Source organism: Protopterus annectens, chromosome 11.part0, assembly GCF_019279795.1.
Source record: "Protopterus annectens isolate FY-2018-M chromosome 11.part0, PAN1.0, whole genome shotgun sequence".
NCBI lineage: Eukaryota > Metazoa > Chordata > Ceratodontiformes > Protopteridae > Protopterus > Protopterus annectens.
The window spans coordinates 471,312,408-471,328,338 of NC_056745.1; positions in this window are offsets into that span (position 1 = coordinate 471,312,408).

Below are 15,931 nucleotides of genomic sequence, written 5' to 3' on the forward strand. Positions count from 1 at the left end.
GAGTGTGAATGGCCTCAAAATCATTCATCTCCACACACACACACACACACACACACACACACACACACACATACACACACACACACACACACACACACACACACACACACACACACACACACACACACACACACACACACACACAGTTTAGCAGTTACCATGCCTGGGATTAGATCTCCTACCTAATTAGAATGCTACACTACAGTATTACACAATTCTTGTGAGCACCACAGAGCTTATAAGTTAGACAGATGTCCAAAGGTATATTTGAAGGTGAGCAACATCAGCAGCAGTGCTAAAGGAGGGGTAAGCAGAGAGTAAGGGTGAATGTCCATAAAATCAGGTATCATCAAAGACACACACTCTTTCACACAAACAATTGTCATATCTGGCATTAGAACTCCTACCTAACTAGTATGCTGCACTATAGTATTATTAAGTTATCCTAAGCACCATGGAGATTATATATTGAAGAGTTACACAAAGGTATCTTTGAAGGTGAGTATCATTAGCAGCAGTGGAGAGAGTAGTAAGTGTGAATGTCCAAAAAATCAGGTATCATCAAAGACACACACACTCTCTCACACAAACACACACAGTTTCATAGTTGCTATGTCTGGGATTAGATCTCCTGCCTTACTAGTTTGCTACACTACAATACTACACTGTTATTGCAAGCACCATGTAACTTACAAGGCTGGGACTTGGCCAAAGGGTTATTTCAAGGTGACTGACATCAGCAGCCATGTTAAAGTAGCGTAATGGGAGGTTTAGTGAGTGTGAATGGCCTCAAAATCATTCATCTCCACACACACGCACACACACACACACACACACACACACACACACACACACACACACACACACACACACACACATTTTAACAGTTACCATGCCTGGGATTAGAACTCCTACCTAACTAGAATGCTACACTATAGTATTACACAGTTCTCATGAGCACCACAGAGCTTATAAGTTAGAGAGCTGTCCAAAGGTATTTTTGAAAGTAAGTAACATCAGTAGCAGTGCTAAAGGAGGGGTAAGGAGAGAGTAGTAAGTGTGAATGTCCATAAAATCATGTATCATCAAAGACACACACACTCTCTCACACAAACAGTTTCACAGTTGTCATGTCTGGCATTAGAACTCCTACCTAACTAGTCTGCTATACTATAGTATTACTAAGTTATAGCAAGTGCCATGAAGCTTATATACTGAAGAGCTGTCCAAAGGTATCTTTGAAGGTGAGTATCATCAGCAGCAGTGCTAAAGGAGGGGTAAGGAGAGAGTAGTAAGTGAAAATTTCCGTAAAATCAGGTATAATCAAAGACACACACACTCTCTCACACAAACACACACAGTTTCACAGTTACTATGTCTGGGGTTAGAATTCCAGCCTAACTAGTTTGCTATACTACAATATTATGTAGACTCACCGAACACTCTGAAGCCCAAGTCTCAATTCCACTGAGAATACAAAGTCCAACTCGATGTGAATGAAAAAATACAAATTTATTTTAAGCCGTTAAAACCATATGCTTTTCGTCGGCTAACAGTCCGATTTCTTCAGAAAGAACAAACAAGCAAACAGTGCCTCCCCTTCATTGAGAACATTTAAACAGTTCACTAATTGAGAATAGCAAGCCACATGATTGAACCTCATCTGAATTAAAGTCCCAGCACTAACAAAGCACTAGGCAAACAATGAATAACTAAATGCTCCTGTAATAATAATACAATACCAAAATGTTAAAACCATATTGCATGCAAAACAGATTGCCAGATAAAACAGTGTCACACACTTGACAAATCTAGGCTATGTAAGTAAATAAAGATTTTGATTTTGATCATAAAAATTAAATATTTGAGAAAATTTAAAACATAAAAATCAGACAGCTGTGTAAACCCCCACTACCAAGTTTGGAAACTGAAAATAAAATTTATAAATTTAAAAAAATTTAAAAAAACAGAACACACTGCCTGTTGTGGAAATGACCCACGGGGCCAGATAGCCACACACCAAAAAAGGTGGAAAAGAAACTTTTTCCTTAGAGAATCTGAAGTAAGACAGCTATATCCATAAACTATAAAAAATATTATTGTTACTGTTTCGCCAGAAGTATGCATGTCCTAACTTGAAACTACTATCCTGTGGCAATGACAAATTGTCAATGTAGCTAATGCACATTGCATTGTGACTCTTCTTAATACTACTACCCCGGTGTAAGTTTAAATAACAAACTCAGGGGTGTAGTTAGTCACTGCCAACCTCCACTCTATTCCATTCTATTGAACACACTTCCGAGAAACTGATGCCCCCAAACCCTCTCCACTGTTGCCAGTCTAACTAGATGACACTAAATAGTGTCTACTACAAGGACATAGTCTGGCAAGAAGTGGACCGAACTGGCAACACTATACAATACATGGGGCCAGTACCTACTGCCCCCCCCTTTTCTTCCATATATTCCCTTACTGAGTCCTGTAAACCCGCTTAAGCGTGTAATCTGGGCTTTTATTTTAGCCATGTATTGGGAACTTAAATCCCGCTGCTAAATAGAAATAAAAATATAATAACTCAGGTGACATAACCAAGTAAAGCCTCAAATGATGTTTGTAATTTAAAAAAATAAAGGGACTGACTATTAGTAACAAGAAAATGTGAAAGACATGTAGAAACCCCTCCAGAATGGAATGGTATTGCTACAGGTCATCTCTTGAGCCTCTTTAACTTCAATAAGCAAGCCAGGTTCAAAGAACCATTTAGGCCAGGCAGGGGTAGTATGGTCACACATCAGAGTTTCAGACTTCACACACTCCATGATGTCCATGCTTCTACATCCCCCACTCTGTTATTCTATTATCTTCCTAACATTATGTGAGCAATAGCTGAGAAGTATCCCTATAGATGGCCCTTCTTCCCAGAGGTATTTATGGATTGGCCCACATTTCATGCAGTAGGACATTGGGATTTGTCAACATGGCCTTGCATTTGTGTTCTGTTGACTGTGTTAGGTTGTTAGTTGGAACCACATGAGATACCATACACTGGCACCACAGTTGAGGCACAGGCCTTTGACAGAGGACTGTAGGCCATTTGGTAGTGATGCAGGCTATCTGTAGCAGGCCAGTGCCAGGTCACTCCTACATTCACAGTCTGCGAGCCAGTGGATTCCCCCTGAGGTGACAGGGTAAGTGTGCGAGGTGTTAATGGCAATAGTTCCTGTCCATATTAATCCATTGGTCTGGATGCAGGCAGGGTGCTGCTTACAGCTAGGAACACACCTGCATGGGACACCTCTTCAGCATGCTGCATTCTGTGGGTATTCCCACATAGAAGTGTGGTCATACTGTACTCATTCCCAACAGCAAGGATATGACCTGTGATAAACCTGTGGCTGATGGTGGTGTGAGCTGAGTGCATGTGTAATATGGAAGCTACTTGCAGATGACTTACAGATATACCTGGGACATTCCCCTTATCATCTCTGCCATTTTTCTGGATTTGACATTCCCCTTATGCTGCTTTGGGCGGGGACATAGGCATAGTCTGTCATTAATTTATAACTGTGCCTTTTGTGGTCTGCCAATGATTGTGTAGTATGGAATACTGATGTAGTCTGGCCAGACAACTAATGTGCTGCTAACCTATATGTACAATTCCAAAGTTGTGTGCAGTTGATAGTTACATTTTATGTACTCCTTCTCGGGAACTTCCACCTGTGTACTGTGTGTATGTATGGGCCCACATTCATGGAATGTCCATCTTTCAGACAGTGACAGATATTGACAGTTAGACTGTAAGTATGGATGACTACTGACATTGGTATTGCTGAGAAGCATTGTGGTTGGCACTGCAGTTGTTGGAACATGGCCCTGTCAACAACAGTACTGCCCATAGGCCACAGAGACACAACCCTCTATGCCTACATGCTGACCACTTCCGGACAATATTGAACACACAACAACCTAACACACATTCCTCTGCATACTGTATACATTCAACAATCTCTCCTGACAATTGGGCCAGCTTGGGTATTCTCTGCTCCACTGATATTACTCCTCACACTTACATGTTACTGCATTTCTACATAGAATTGTTGGGGGGGACACACCTACCGACTTTAAACATTTGTTATGACTGTACTGGTATTTCAGGTACTCTGTTGGCTTCCATTTCATGTTGTATTCTGACCTACCATGCAGACTGGAGGCCTATCAGTAGAGTACAGATCTTAGGTTTCATTGACCTACATTTCAATTTCAGACTTCTTACCCTTCAGAACTAACATACAACTGCCAGACCTGTTGTAGTCTGTCTGTGTAGGACTGGAGGGGAGGGGGCTGTTCACCATTGCCATAAATTGGATGCCTTAGCCCAACCTTTCTTTATAGTCATCTACACCTGTCCTGCAGGATGAGGCTGGTGTTGGGTATGTGAGCCTCACTGACATGCATGTGTGTGTGTCCTATGGACACACATTTGGGCAACTACATTTTCTGCAGTGGGTTTTGTCACCTTGTCTATTGCTGGATACTATGGTGACACCTTTATTTGTTACAGATTTCATGCTGCCAGTATAGGTGTCTACTATCTGCTGCCATCCCATTCAGTCACCCGATTCCCTTGCATTCTCGTGTCCATATCATAGATACAACTATCAGAACATACTACTCCATTCAGTAATTGATAGGAAGAGTGACTCACCTTGTGGCTGTGGTAGTATTGAGGACAGTGCTGGAGGGCTGACTATGTTGGATGCACATAGTACACTCCCTATAAGTGGTAAAGCACAGGTAGTGTCATGTTTGGCATCCCTTTTACTGTATGTGTGAGTCAGAGAGAGATGTCATTGCCTGGGTCCCTACCATGTCAGTGTATGTGCTATGCATTGCCTCTTTGCCAAGGCCTGGGCATTCTGGGCATGGCTTCTTCTGCCTACATGGGCAGGCTCAGGTAGTTCCTCCTCTGAGTCACTCTGTGCCTGTGATGGCCTTGGCAATGGTCGGGGGCTGTGTGGCCTTACCCCATGCTATTCCTGCTGCAGCTGTTTCTGCAGGATCATATTGTGTAGCATGGCACATACTATGAACATTTGTGTACATGTAGCTGGAGAGTACTGCAAGGCTCCACCAGATATGTCCAGGCAGCGGAACCGTGACTTGAGCATCCCAAACACATGTGCTATTATGATTCTGGTTTGTGTGTGTGCCTCATTATGGAGTTCTTGTTAAGGTGTGTGTGCATTTCTAAGGGGTGTCATCCACCATGGCTCCAGTGTATAGCCAGAATCCCCCACTAGGTGGCCATATGGGATGTCCCCACTGGCAAATGACTGGTGCAGCTGTGTCATAAGCTAGATGCGGGAGTTGTGATAACTTCCAGGGCTGCCAGCACACACATTCAAGATAATGTCCTGGGCATCGCACATGACCTGGCAGTTGATGGAGGGGAAGCCCTTGCGGTTTATAGAGACCCTACCCCACTCGCTGAGTGGTGCTTTGATGTGTATGTGCATGCAGTCTATAGCACCCACTACCTCAGGGTATTCTGCTATTTGGTGGAGAGACACATATTGCTGGTCAATGCCTCATGGGTGTTGAGCAAATGTATGTGCTCACCGGCTTGTGCTGACATGGCATCCAGGAACTGGTGGAGTACCCTGGATGCTGATGCCTGTGAGATCCACATGATATCCTCACTTGCCCTTTGGAAGATACCTGTGGCTAGTATTCTTAAGCCTACACATATCTTGGTATCCACTGGGATGGGTTCCCCTCTGTTGGTTCTGTGTGTGAGGCGTGGCCAGCACAGCTCAACAATTTGCTGTAGAATGTCCCTGTCCACCCTATAGCGCTCCACTATCTCCAGTTCATGTAGCCCTTGCTAGGTTACCCTGGGTCTGTACACTATTTTCCTCCTCCTCACTGTGGGTTGGTCGTCAGCATTCACATCCTCACCACCCTCAGCCTCTTGCACATATTGATGTATGAGAGTGACAGCAGCCCACAACATTTTGTTAGTTTTGTCAGATAAGATTTCCTCGTCTGTGTACACCGGTGTTGTAGAGTTTGTGTGAAAAATCAGACTGGAAGGTGTTTGCATAGTTTATAGTAGTGTGCTAGGCTGTTCCATGTGTAATTGCCTGATTCTGATACATTTCACCTGCCAGCTATGCTAGTTCTCCTTGATTGCCTTCCTACTGCTGTTTTCCATTCCCTTTGCTTTCCCGTTTAAGCCCCGAGGTGTGCCACACATACCCAGTGCTCAGGTGTGAACAGAGCTGCTATTTCCTGTTTTTTTTTGTTTTTGTTTTAAAACCTGGTGCGCAGCACGCACACCTATTTAGGCAGTGTAAACACTAGGCAGCCTCAGACACACCCCCTTCCTTAGTTGTTAGGGAAAGCACAGGCCACAGAGCTCCAATAAGCTTACAGCATGCATGACAGTCCCCCTTATAAGGTCATCTACCTCTTAGACTTATACAATGGTGTTGCTGCACCTATAAGGTTGGGTGCAAGCTAACACTGAGTGGAAATCTGTGATTCAGTATCAATCCCCTAATTTGCATAAAACAGAATGCTAAGTCATAGTTACCACACTCAAACTGAGCCTTCCCCTTAGCAACCACTATTCCCTGGTATTGTTTTCTTATGCATGCCATTGACTATTATGGCAAACTGCTGATTTGGGTTTAAAAGCTTATTTCCCCCTTTTTTTCTTATTTTTGGTGCAATCCCATTTGCGCACCGCTGCCCTAGGCTTAAACGGGTGAGATCAGCCAAAAAAAATAAACTTGTTTTTTATAAATATGCAACTATTTCTCATGCCAATGGCCATATATTTGGCCATTGGCATGCCTACTACATTGAATACATGCTTTCTTTCAAGCTGTCATGCCTCCATTATGTAATTTGCAGAAATGTATTTGGTTAGTAACCGAATACATTTCTGCAGGTTACACTATTCCTGCACTGATGCCTGCCTGCTTCCTGGATCGCTAATTCACCTCATTTGCATGGTTTTCATCAGCAAATGAGGTAATTAGCATATAGCAGTAGTGTCTGTGCTGGAATAGTGTAGGCATGGTCATGAATGTCTTGGGGGCCCATTCCTGCATCGCTCGGCAGCCATATTGTGTGCAGCAGCTCTTGCACTATTCAGGCACTCCATGTAGAGCTTGCTGAATCTAGGGGAATTTGTATATTATATGTAATGTTGAAGCAATTTGTTTGATATTTGCTGCTCAAACACCATCAACTGTTTTTAGTTTTATTGGTATGTACACTATATTTTTAAAGCTATAAATATGTATGATACACACACACACACACACACACACACACACACACACACACACACACACACACACAAAATACAGCATTAATTAAGTTTAACTAGAAACTGAAAAATAGTCTTAGCACTGCATTATACAGTCTGGCACTTAACACAGAGAATTAAGTATATGACTTATTAACTAGCTTCATGTTGTAGTCAAGGGTTTGATTCCGTCAGCTTCCATTTGCCTACTGTCTGACTCTGAGTAAGTCACTTAACCAGTGCTCCCGAGCTGACTCAGAAAAAGGTCCACGAGGATCCATGCTCTACCCACTTAACAAATACATTTGAATAACTATACACCATGTATATCATGAGCTATTTATATCAAAATTGCATTTTAATTTGTAGAAATTCAAAGGCATATTAAATAATGCAACTTTTTAATCCTTAGGAACCTTTTTGTAGCTATGGAACACTATATCTATGAATTACTCTGCAGTCCCAGAGGACAAATAAAGAAGTGGGGTTCAAAATTCTTAAATGGACAAGAGAGGTGACTAGGATAGTGAAGGGATTTTAAGTCACTGTTTTTTTTTTCTAGTTTTGAAAATAGCTTACAGTGTGCTAGAATTTTTCAAGCTATACACAGTTTGTGGGCAATATTTCCAGCTTTGAGCTTTCATGAGTTCCAAGCAATTCTGTTCCATTGTTCATTCCTGGGATATTTACAGAAATACGAAAATTATGATGTCTTGCGTTATTAGGTGCATCAAGAATACTTAATAACATGCTAAGTGTACAAGACAGGTAATTTATCACTGGTATTTGTGTTTCCGTCATGCACATTTTACAGTGCTAGCTTCTAAAACCTTAAAATACCAGTGTTTTGCAGTTATTAACATTAATAAGAATGAGTAATAGTTGACAACTAGGGGTGCCACTAGTCTGAGCTAAGAGAAATGCCTGAAAGTGCTCCTAGTGCTGAAGGAGTCACAGTTGTTAAAAGAGCATGTATAACATTGCAAAACACTATTGAATGCATCTCAACGAGGGATGCACACACATAAAATTAATTACAGTTTATGGAAAAATAATATTTATTTGATAAAGTCTCTACTGTCATAAAAATGCATATAGACTATGTGGAGTGGAGATTTAAATATACCCATGCATCTCTGCAAATATACAAGTGATATGTCTCATTTCCTTTTAAGAACTTCATCCAATCAATACAATGCGGCAGTAGCCTGAGAGTTTAAATTGCTTCATCATCTGCAATTTGAAGATAAAAGCACCAAAGTGGATATCTAATATAAAATACACAATTACCTTTAAATAGTATTCTAAATTAAACAATAATAATAACATGGCATAAATGAAGATAAATGTTCTCCAGTTAGCAATAATGCAATCTCATATTTACTAAATTGAAAACAAAGTTAGATTTCATAAAATTCTGAAAGTAAATAATTAAAACATTTTGCTAATTTCATTTGCATTATGCTTCATTCAGAGTGCCTGATTTTATTTATTCATTAATATTTTATTCCATTGATTAAAAATTCCTTCACATCATTGTGAAATTAATTACTCCACTGAGAATCATCTCATTTTTAGGGAATTAAGAAATTCCTTTAAAAAGATATATTCCACAGTTACATAAACTGTGTATCAATATACAATGTTTTATTTTCACTGAGTATATCATTTAAAGTACAGTTGTAACGGACTATATTTTGCCTCCTAGTATCTGTTTAACACACTCAGACTCCACAAATATGTTGCAGCAGGTATAAACTTGCTTACCTTTGAGCAAAATTGTACAAATGTTTTGTAAAACATGAGCAGATATTAACAAAAATGTAAATCACATCCACAGTGTTTGCTATGTATCTACAATAGCATGCTGGAGCTATGCAAATGAAAAGTATCTTAACCTTGTATCTGATTCATGGATCCTATAGGAAGCTATACCTAATAGAAGGGTAATCACTGTACAATGTCAACATTTATATGATATGTAACTCAAACAGCACTAACATTGACTCAGTTGTGTCTAGAATTGCTTAACTGGCATGATAATATGATGTGAGTCTGTGCTATGTAGCCATCCAGACCATGATGGAGATGGAAGCTCTCTGTAAGATGGAGATTTACCACTATAAGCAGGCATGATATGGTTGATCAGCACAGGGTGACAAAGCAAACCAGTTCCGCATTTATTGTCTCGGTGAACTGGCCAAGACTAATTGACCAAACAGGCCAGCCATCAAATATAACAGACCCCTAAATTTGATTACCTCAGCATTAGCTACAATAGTCTGTAGCAGCTGCAGTCCCCACATGCGAAAGGGTGCTTGTGAGGCTTCTCTAACTTAAAAATTTGCTCATAGACATCCCACTCATTTTATTACTTCTGAGCAAACTGATATAAGCCTACAGAACTATATTCTTCCTGGAGTAGCTAAAGGCTAGTAGCAGCAGAGATGTTGGCACCCACCAGGACAATATAGATCATGCAAATCAGGAGGTACCACTCACAGGGTATGTCAGACACTCAGCACTGTTTGCCTTGATGTGACTCTAACACCACATATCAAAGACAATTGCTTGGACTCATGAATGCTTACACTTCATGCTAACACTGTGTGCATGTTGTGCAGTTTCAAACAAGCCAGCTGGTATTCATAAAACAAATCTGCATGCCTTGCCCACCTTCAAAAAATGGGTAAGCAGCAGAATATGCTAATGAAGACATAAATAGGTGAAACATATGTAAATGAAGCAATCGAAAAAGCATTCTGGAGTATATAAAATGGTTGTACATATACTTTGCTCCATTTTGGCCTAATTTCCAACACTATTTGGAATACAGCCACAGACACACTTAGAAGAAAATGTTAGTGGTTGTTGCTGATATGATTAACCTGTATGTGCAACAGGCTTTAATATAATTTGTTGCTGCTGCTGCCAGACCTCAGCTTGGAAGGAGAAGAGTGTTCAGACCAGGTTTGACTGATCATGTACTATAGGAAACAGATTGTAGAGTGCTACATGGTGGACAGGGATATGTTAGAGGAAATATACAACCTCTGCCACCCTCACCTGAGACCCAGGAGAAATCCTGGAAAACCCATCCCAATGGAAACTAAGATATGTGTAGCATGTGTGTGCAGGTAACCTTGGCAGTTTCAATGACTCACATATATGGTACACCTGTGACCTGTATATAAGGTTTGTTTGGGCTGATTTTCCATAAGGATATCATGACACTCATGAGAAATCCACACGACTCTACTGAGCAAGGATACAATGATACACATGTCCAATCTAGGCATATTATTGAGCATGTATTTAGCTTTATTTATTTTATTTATTTACTTATTTATTTATTTATTTATTTAGTTCAGTTTGATGACCTGGGAAGTGCACTGGGCCTAAAAAGATCCCATTTTCAGTGGAGGCCTAGGGAGAAAAGCTCCAGTAGCAATGACAGACATATTAGCATATACACATACAAAGCACAGAAGTCATACAGCTTTATGCAGCATTCTGCAGTAGAAAAAAATATTACATTCAATAATAATAATAATAATAATAATAATAATAATAATAAAATCGAGCAACTGTACAGTCTACAAGTCATTAACAGTGAATTACAATTTAAATTTTGCATTCCACAATAATTAGTAGTAAAAATCTAGCAACAGTACAGTCTAAGGGTCATTAACAGTGAATTAAAATTGAGGATGAGAAATTGTTAGAAATAAACTATTAACAACATTTGGAGGTTAAGGAGGAGTAGGAGGGCAAATGATGTGAGTGATAAGGAATATAGGGAGTTAAGGAGGTGGAGAGAGAGGGACAGGAGGATGGGTTAAATATGAGCTTATGGGCAATGGTGAGTTTAAGGAGGTTCAAATAGTTGGGAAGCTCGAGCCATTGCAGTGAGTGGAGGGGGATGCAGTGACGGGATGAGTTCCTAGAGTTGGTAGCGAATTTGTAGATTTTATTGTAGCAGGCTTCTAATTTAGTTTGAAGGTCGAGCTGAAGATTGGAGAACAGAGGAGCACCATACATGTGGCTGCGGAGAAGGTATGTGGAGGCAAGGGTCTTTCTGGTGTAGGGGGTGAGATAATGGTTATGCCTATAAAGGAGTCCTAATTTTTGGTGAGTTTTTCTGATGTTAGTTTGGATGTGGATATCGAATTTTAGATGTTCATCAATAATGACGGTGAGCAGTTTGGTGTGAGGGACAATTTTAATGGGGGTGTTCTTCTGGCTTATGATCTTGAAGGAGTTTTTATAAATGGGGAAGTATTTAGATGGGGAAAATCATTAATTTGGCTTTATTGGCATTAAGGGTTAAGTGGTTGTTTTGCATCCAGGTTTCAGTATTTGAGAAAGATGACTGGGTTATCAGCAGAAGGTCAGAAGGGATGTCACCTGAGCAGATGACTGTTGAATCATCTGCATACTGGATTAGTGTAGAATAGGAGATGGAGTGGTGAAAGTTGTTGATGAATATATTGAAAAATAAGAGGCCAAGGACAGAACATTGGGGTACCCAGTATGGGGTATATAGAAGGGAACAGGCGGAATATTTCCATTTAATAGCTTGTTGTCTTTTGGAGAGGTAGATAATGAGCCAAGCTATGGTGGCAGGAGATAGACTAAGGGAGAAGAGTTGTTATAGGATTGTAGGGTGGGAGATGGTGTTGAAGGGTTTGAAAAGGTCTAGGAACCGGGTTCATATGATTTTGCCAGAGTCACGAGTATGGTTAATGGACTTGAGGAAGGAGAGGAGTGCAGTGATGGCATTATGGCCAGGATGGAATTCATGTTGTGTGGGGGTTAGGAGGTTGTTTTGTGTTAGATAAGGCATCAGTTATGAGTGAATACATTTTTCCAGGACTTTTGAGAGTAGGGAAAGTATGGCAATAGGAAATAAATTATTGGTGTCAGTGTTTTTACTGCCTTTATGGAGTGGGATGATGAATGCTTGTCTGCAAAGTGATGGAACATATATTTGTTGATGGACCTATTTATTATGATGGAGATAGGGAAGGCTATGCTGTTGGCAGATAGTTTGAGGAAGGATGCAGGTAAATTATCTGGTGCATTGGAGCATGGTTTCAGTCAGAGGAGGAGTCTTTTTTATTATGTGTGTGGGCACAGGATTGAGACTGAAGGAAGGGGTATGTGTTTTGAGATCAGAGGGGAAGGTATGGGGAGGGGGAAGATATTGGAGGGGAGCTGGGGAAGCTGGCAGTAAGTTTGGCTATACATTCCACAAACAAGGTGTTAAATAGAGAGGCTGTTTCTTGATCAGAGCAGTTATGGTTTGGGCATGGGTTGTCTTTATTGCTGGGGTGAAGGAGGGAGGAGATAGTATTCCATAATTTTCTAGGGTTGTTAGTATGTTCAGAATGAAGCTTAGAGTAATATGTTTTGCAATCTCTGCTTATTAGTTTTTTTTATGGGTTGCAGAGTTATTTAAATTCTAGTAGGGTGTTAGGTTGCTTATTTCTTTGGTATTGTTTCCACTTTTTGTCTCTTAGGAGCATGATCTGTTTAGTTTCCTTAGATTGCCAGGGAGACATTATAGCTTTACCCCTTTTGTTCCTGAGAGGAGCAAGGTTATTGAGTAGGTAAAGAAAACTTTCATTAAAGTAGTTGATGGCATTGTCAAAGGGCAGAGTTCTTAAACTCATCCAGTCAGTTAGTTTTAGCCAGTCTGAAAATGTCTGTGGGTTGAAGTTGGACACGTTTTGGGTTTGAATATAGTGATGTTGTTTACGAAGGAGGGAGGGGTACCTTTCAGCAAAGGCTGGAAGATGGTCACTGAGGGGGGTCAGGAAGGATTCCTGAATTTGAGATTAGATTTGGATAACACACTAAGATCCAATCAATGATGGAGCTGGAGGTTCCATCTTTGTTTTGCCTGGTGGGGGAGTTTATTAGCTGGGTGAAGTTAAAGAAAGTGATTGTTTGGGTAGAGGATTGCAAGTTAATGGTGGCCCAGTTAATGTTTATGTTGCCTAGGATGAAGGTTTCATTTTTAATGTTAGAGGAGAACCAAGAGAAAATGTCTTCTAGTAATGGGATGTTATTAAATGGAGGAATGTAAAGAACAGCTATGCATATGGACTTGTGTTTGTTCAATTTTAAGAGAGCTATGGTTAATTCAGAGTTGGCAAACTTTGGAGTGGGAGTATTGTATGGGGTAACTGAGTAGGTGGAAGAGTAGATTATGGCTACACCACCTCCTTTTTTGTTGGGCCTATCATTACAAATCATACGGTAGCCAGGTGGCAGGATTTAATTATCTTTTATGTGTGGTTTCAGTCATGTTTCTGAGATGGCAACTATGTCTGGCTGGCTGTGGGTAAGCCAGGCATGTAGGTTAGAAAATGTATTATCGAGACTTTGGGCATTAATTGTGGTAATGTGAATGCTGTTGGGGGTGCGAAGAGATGATGGAGGGGGAGAGGAGATGGATGGGGCTGGTGGGCCTGGGATTGGGGTGAATGTTGCCAGAAAGAGAGAGAGACAGAGAGAGATATAATCTAGTATGAGGGCAATAAAGTCTAATGTGGAGGGGGAGTTTGAGAGGAGATAAGAGTATTTGTTTGGGAGTGGAGGGTATGGTAAGTTAGAAGAGGGTAGGATAGATAGTACTTTATGTTTATATAAGAGGGTTATGTTTGATGGGTAGAGGTTATGGATTATAGAGGACAAGGACGAGGATGTAGTATGTTGGTAGTTGGAGTATAGTGTAGTGATAGGGTGTAAGAGGCATAAGGGAGTTATGTAAGGTAGGTAAGGGTGCTAAGGAGTGCAATGAGCAGTATTAAGTTAAAGAAATGTGTTGGTGACAGACATTGTATTGATGGAGTTAATCACTTTAAGTTAGGTTTATGAGTGTGTGGGAGAGATGGTGCATGACTGGATGAAAGATGGAGTGGGAAGAGCTAGTGATAAATAAATGTGGAAGTAGTGTGGGTGTGTGGGAATTGGGGGCAGGGTAGGGGAGAGGAGTCAGCCTGAAGGGCGGAGTGAACAGAGCCAATCTATGCTGAACTGTTGCAAAAACATCAGTGGAGCCCTGTAGGGTAAGAAACCAATAGAATAATTCAAAGAGCCTACCAAAAGTTATAATACAGGGATTTCAGATGTGAAGTAGTGGCTGAGTGGGAAAAAGAGGATAAGTAAGTAAAGTATGAGTGAGTTCTATAGTCAAAAGGAACAGGCAGAAATTAGGAGAAATACAAAAGTCAAAGGAAGCAGACAGAGATTAGGAGAATTTAGACTAGAAAGATACTTTACTATAAAGACTTTTAATAAGGAAGGAGGAATGTAACTAACAATATGGGGAGGGGGAGTTAAAATAAGCTTATATGCAGCCTAATTTAAACACTACGGCAGGGGAAGAGAGAAAAAAGGTAAAAATAACTTAGAATCATGGGGGAGGAATACAGTGCAGCTGTCAGTACCAATGCAGAGCTTAACCAAAAGGCACTACACATACCCATTTACTTAACGAAGCAGTAGCTAGTGCTACTGAAAGGATTAAAATACAAATGGACAGTGGAGTTTAGTTGAAAATGGCAGTTGTAAGCACCTAAATAGAAGCACAGAGGCTGAGGAGATGATCAACTAGTACTCTAAAAGTTTTCTTAAGTTTATATTTTGGAGTGTCTGCTCTCTCAAGCATGGGGAGGGGAACAAACCAGGCCCACTATGTAGTCATGATGTACAGGCACTGGATAGAAGCAGAGAGGCTGTGGAGGTGATCAACTAGTATATCAAAAGTTTTCTTAAGTTTATATTTTTTGGAGTGTCCACACTCTCAAGCATGGGGAGGGGAACAAACCGGATCCACTATGTAGTCACAATGTACAGGCACTGCCTGGATAGAAGCAGAGAGGCTGTGGAAATGATGAATTAGTAGTCAAAAAGTTTTCTTAAGTTTATATTTTTGGCGTGTCTGTGCTCTCAAGCATGGGGAGAGGAACACACTGGATCCACTATGTAATAGCGATGTACAGGCACTGGATAGAATCAGAGAGGCTGTCGAGGTGATCAACTAGTAGTCCAAAAGTTTTCTTAAGTTTATATTTTTGGAGTGTCCATGCTCTCAAGCATGGGGAGGGGAACAAATCAGACCCACTCAATAGTCATGATGTACAGGCATTGGACAGAAGCTGAGATGCTGTGGAGGTGATCAACTAATAGTCCAAAAGTTTTCTTAAATTTATATTTTTGGAGTGTCTGTGCTCTCAAGCATGGGGCGGGAACAAACCAGACCCACTATGTAGTCGCAATGTACAGGCACTGGATAGAAGCAGAGAAGCTGTGGAGGTGATCAACAAGTAATCGAAAAGTTTTCTTAAGTTTATATTTTTGGAGTGTTCAGGCTGTCAAGCATGAGGTGGGGAACAAACCAGACCCACTACATAGTCACGATGTACAGGCACTGGATAGAATCAGAGAGGCTGTGGAGGTATTCAACTAGTAGTCCAAACGTTTTCTTATGTTTATATTTTTGGAGTGTCCGTGCTCTCAAGCATGGGGAGGGGAACAAACCAGATCCACTATGTAGCTACAATGTACAGGCACTTGATAGAAACAAAGAGGCTGTGGAGG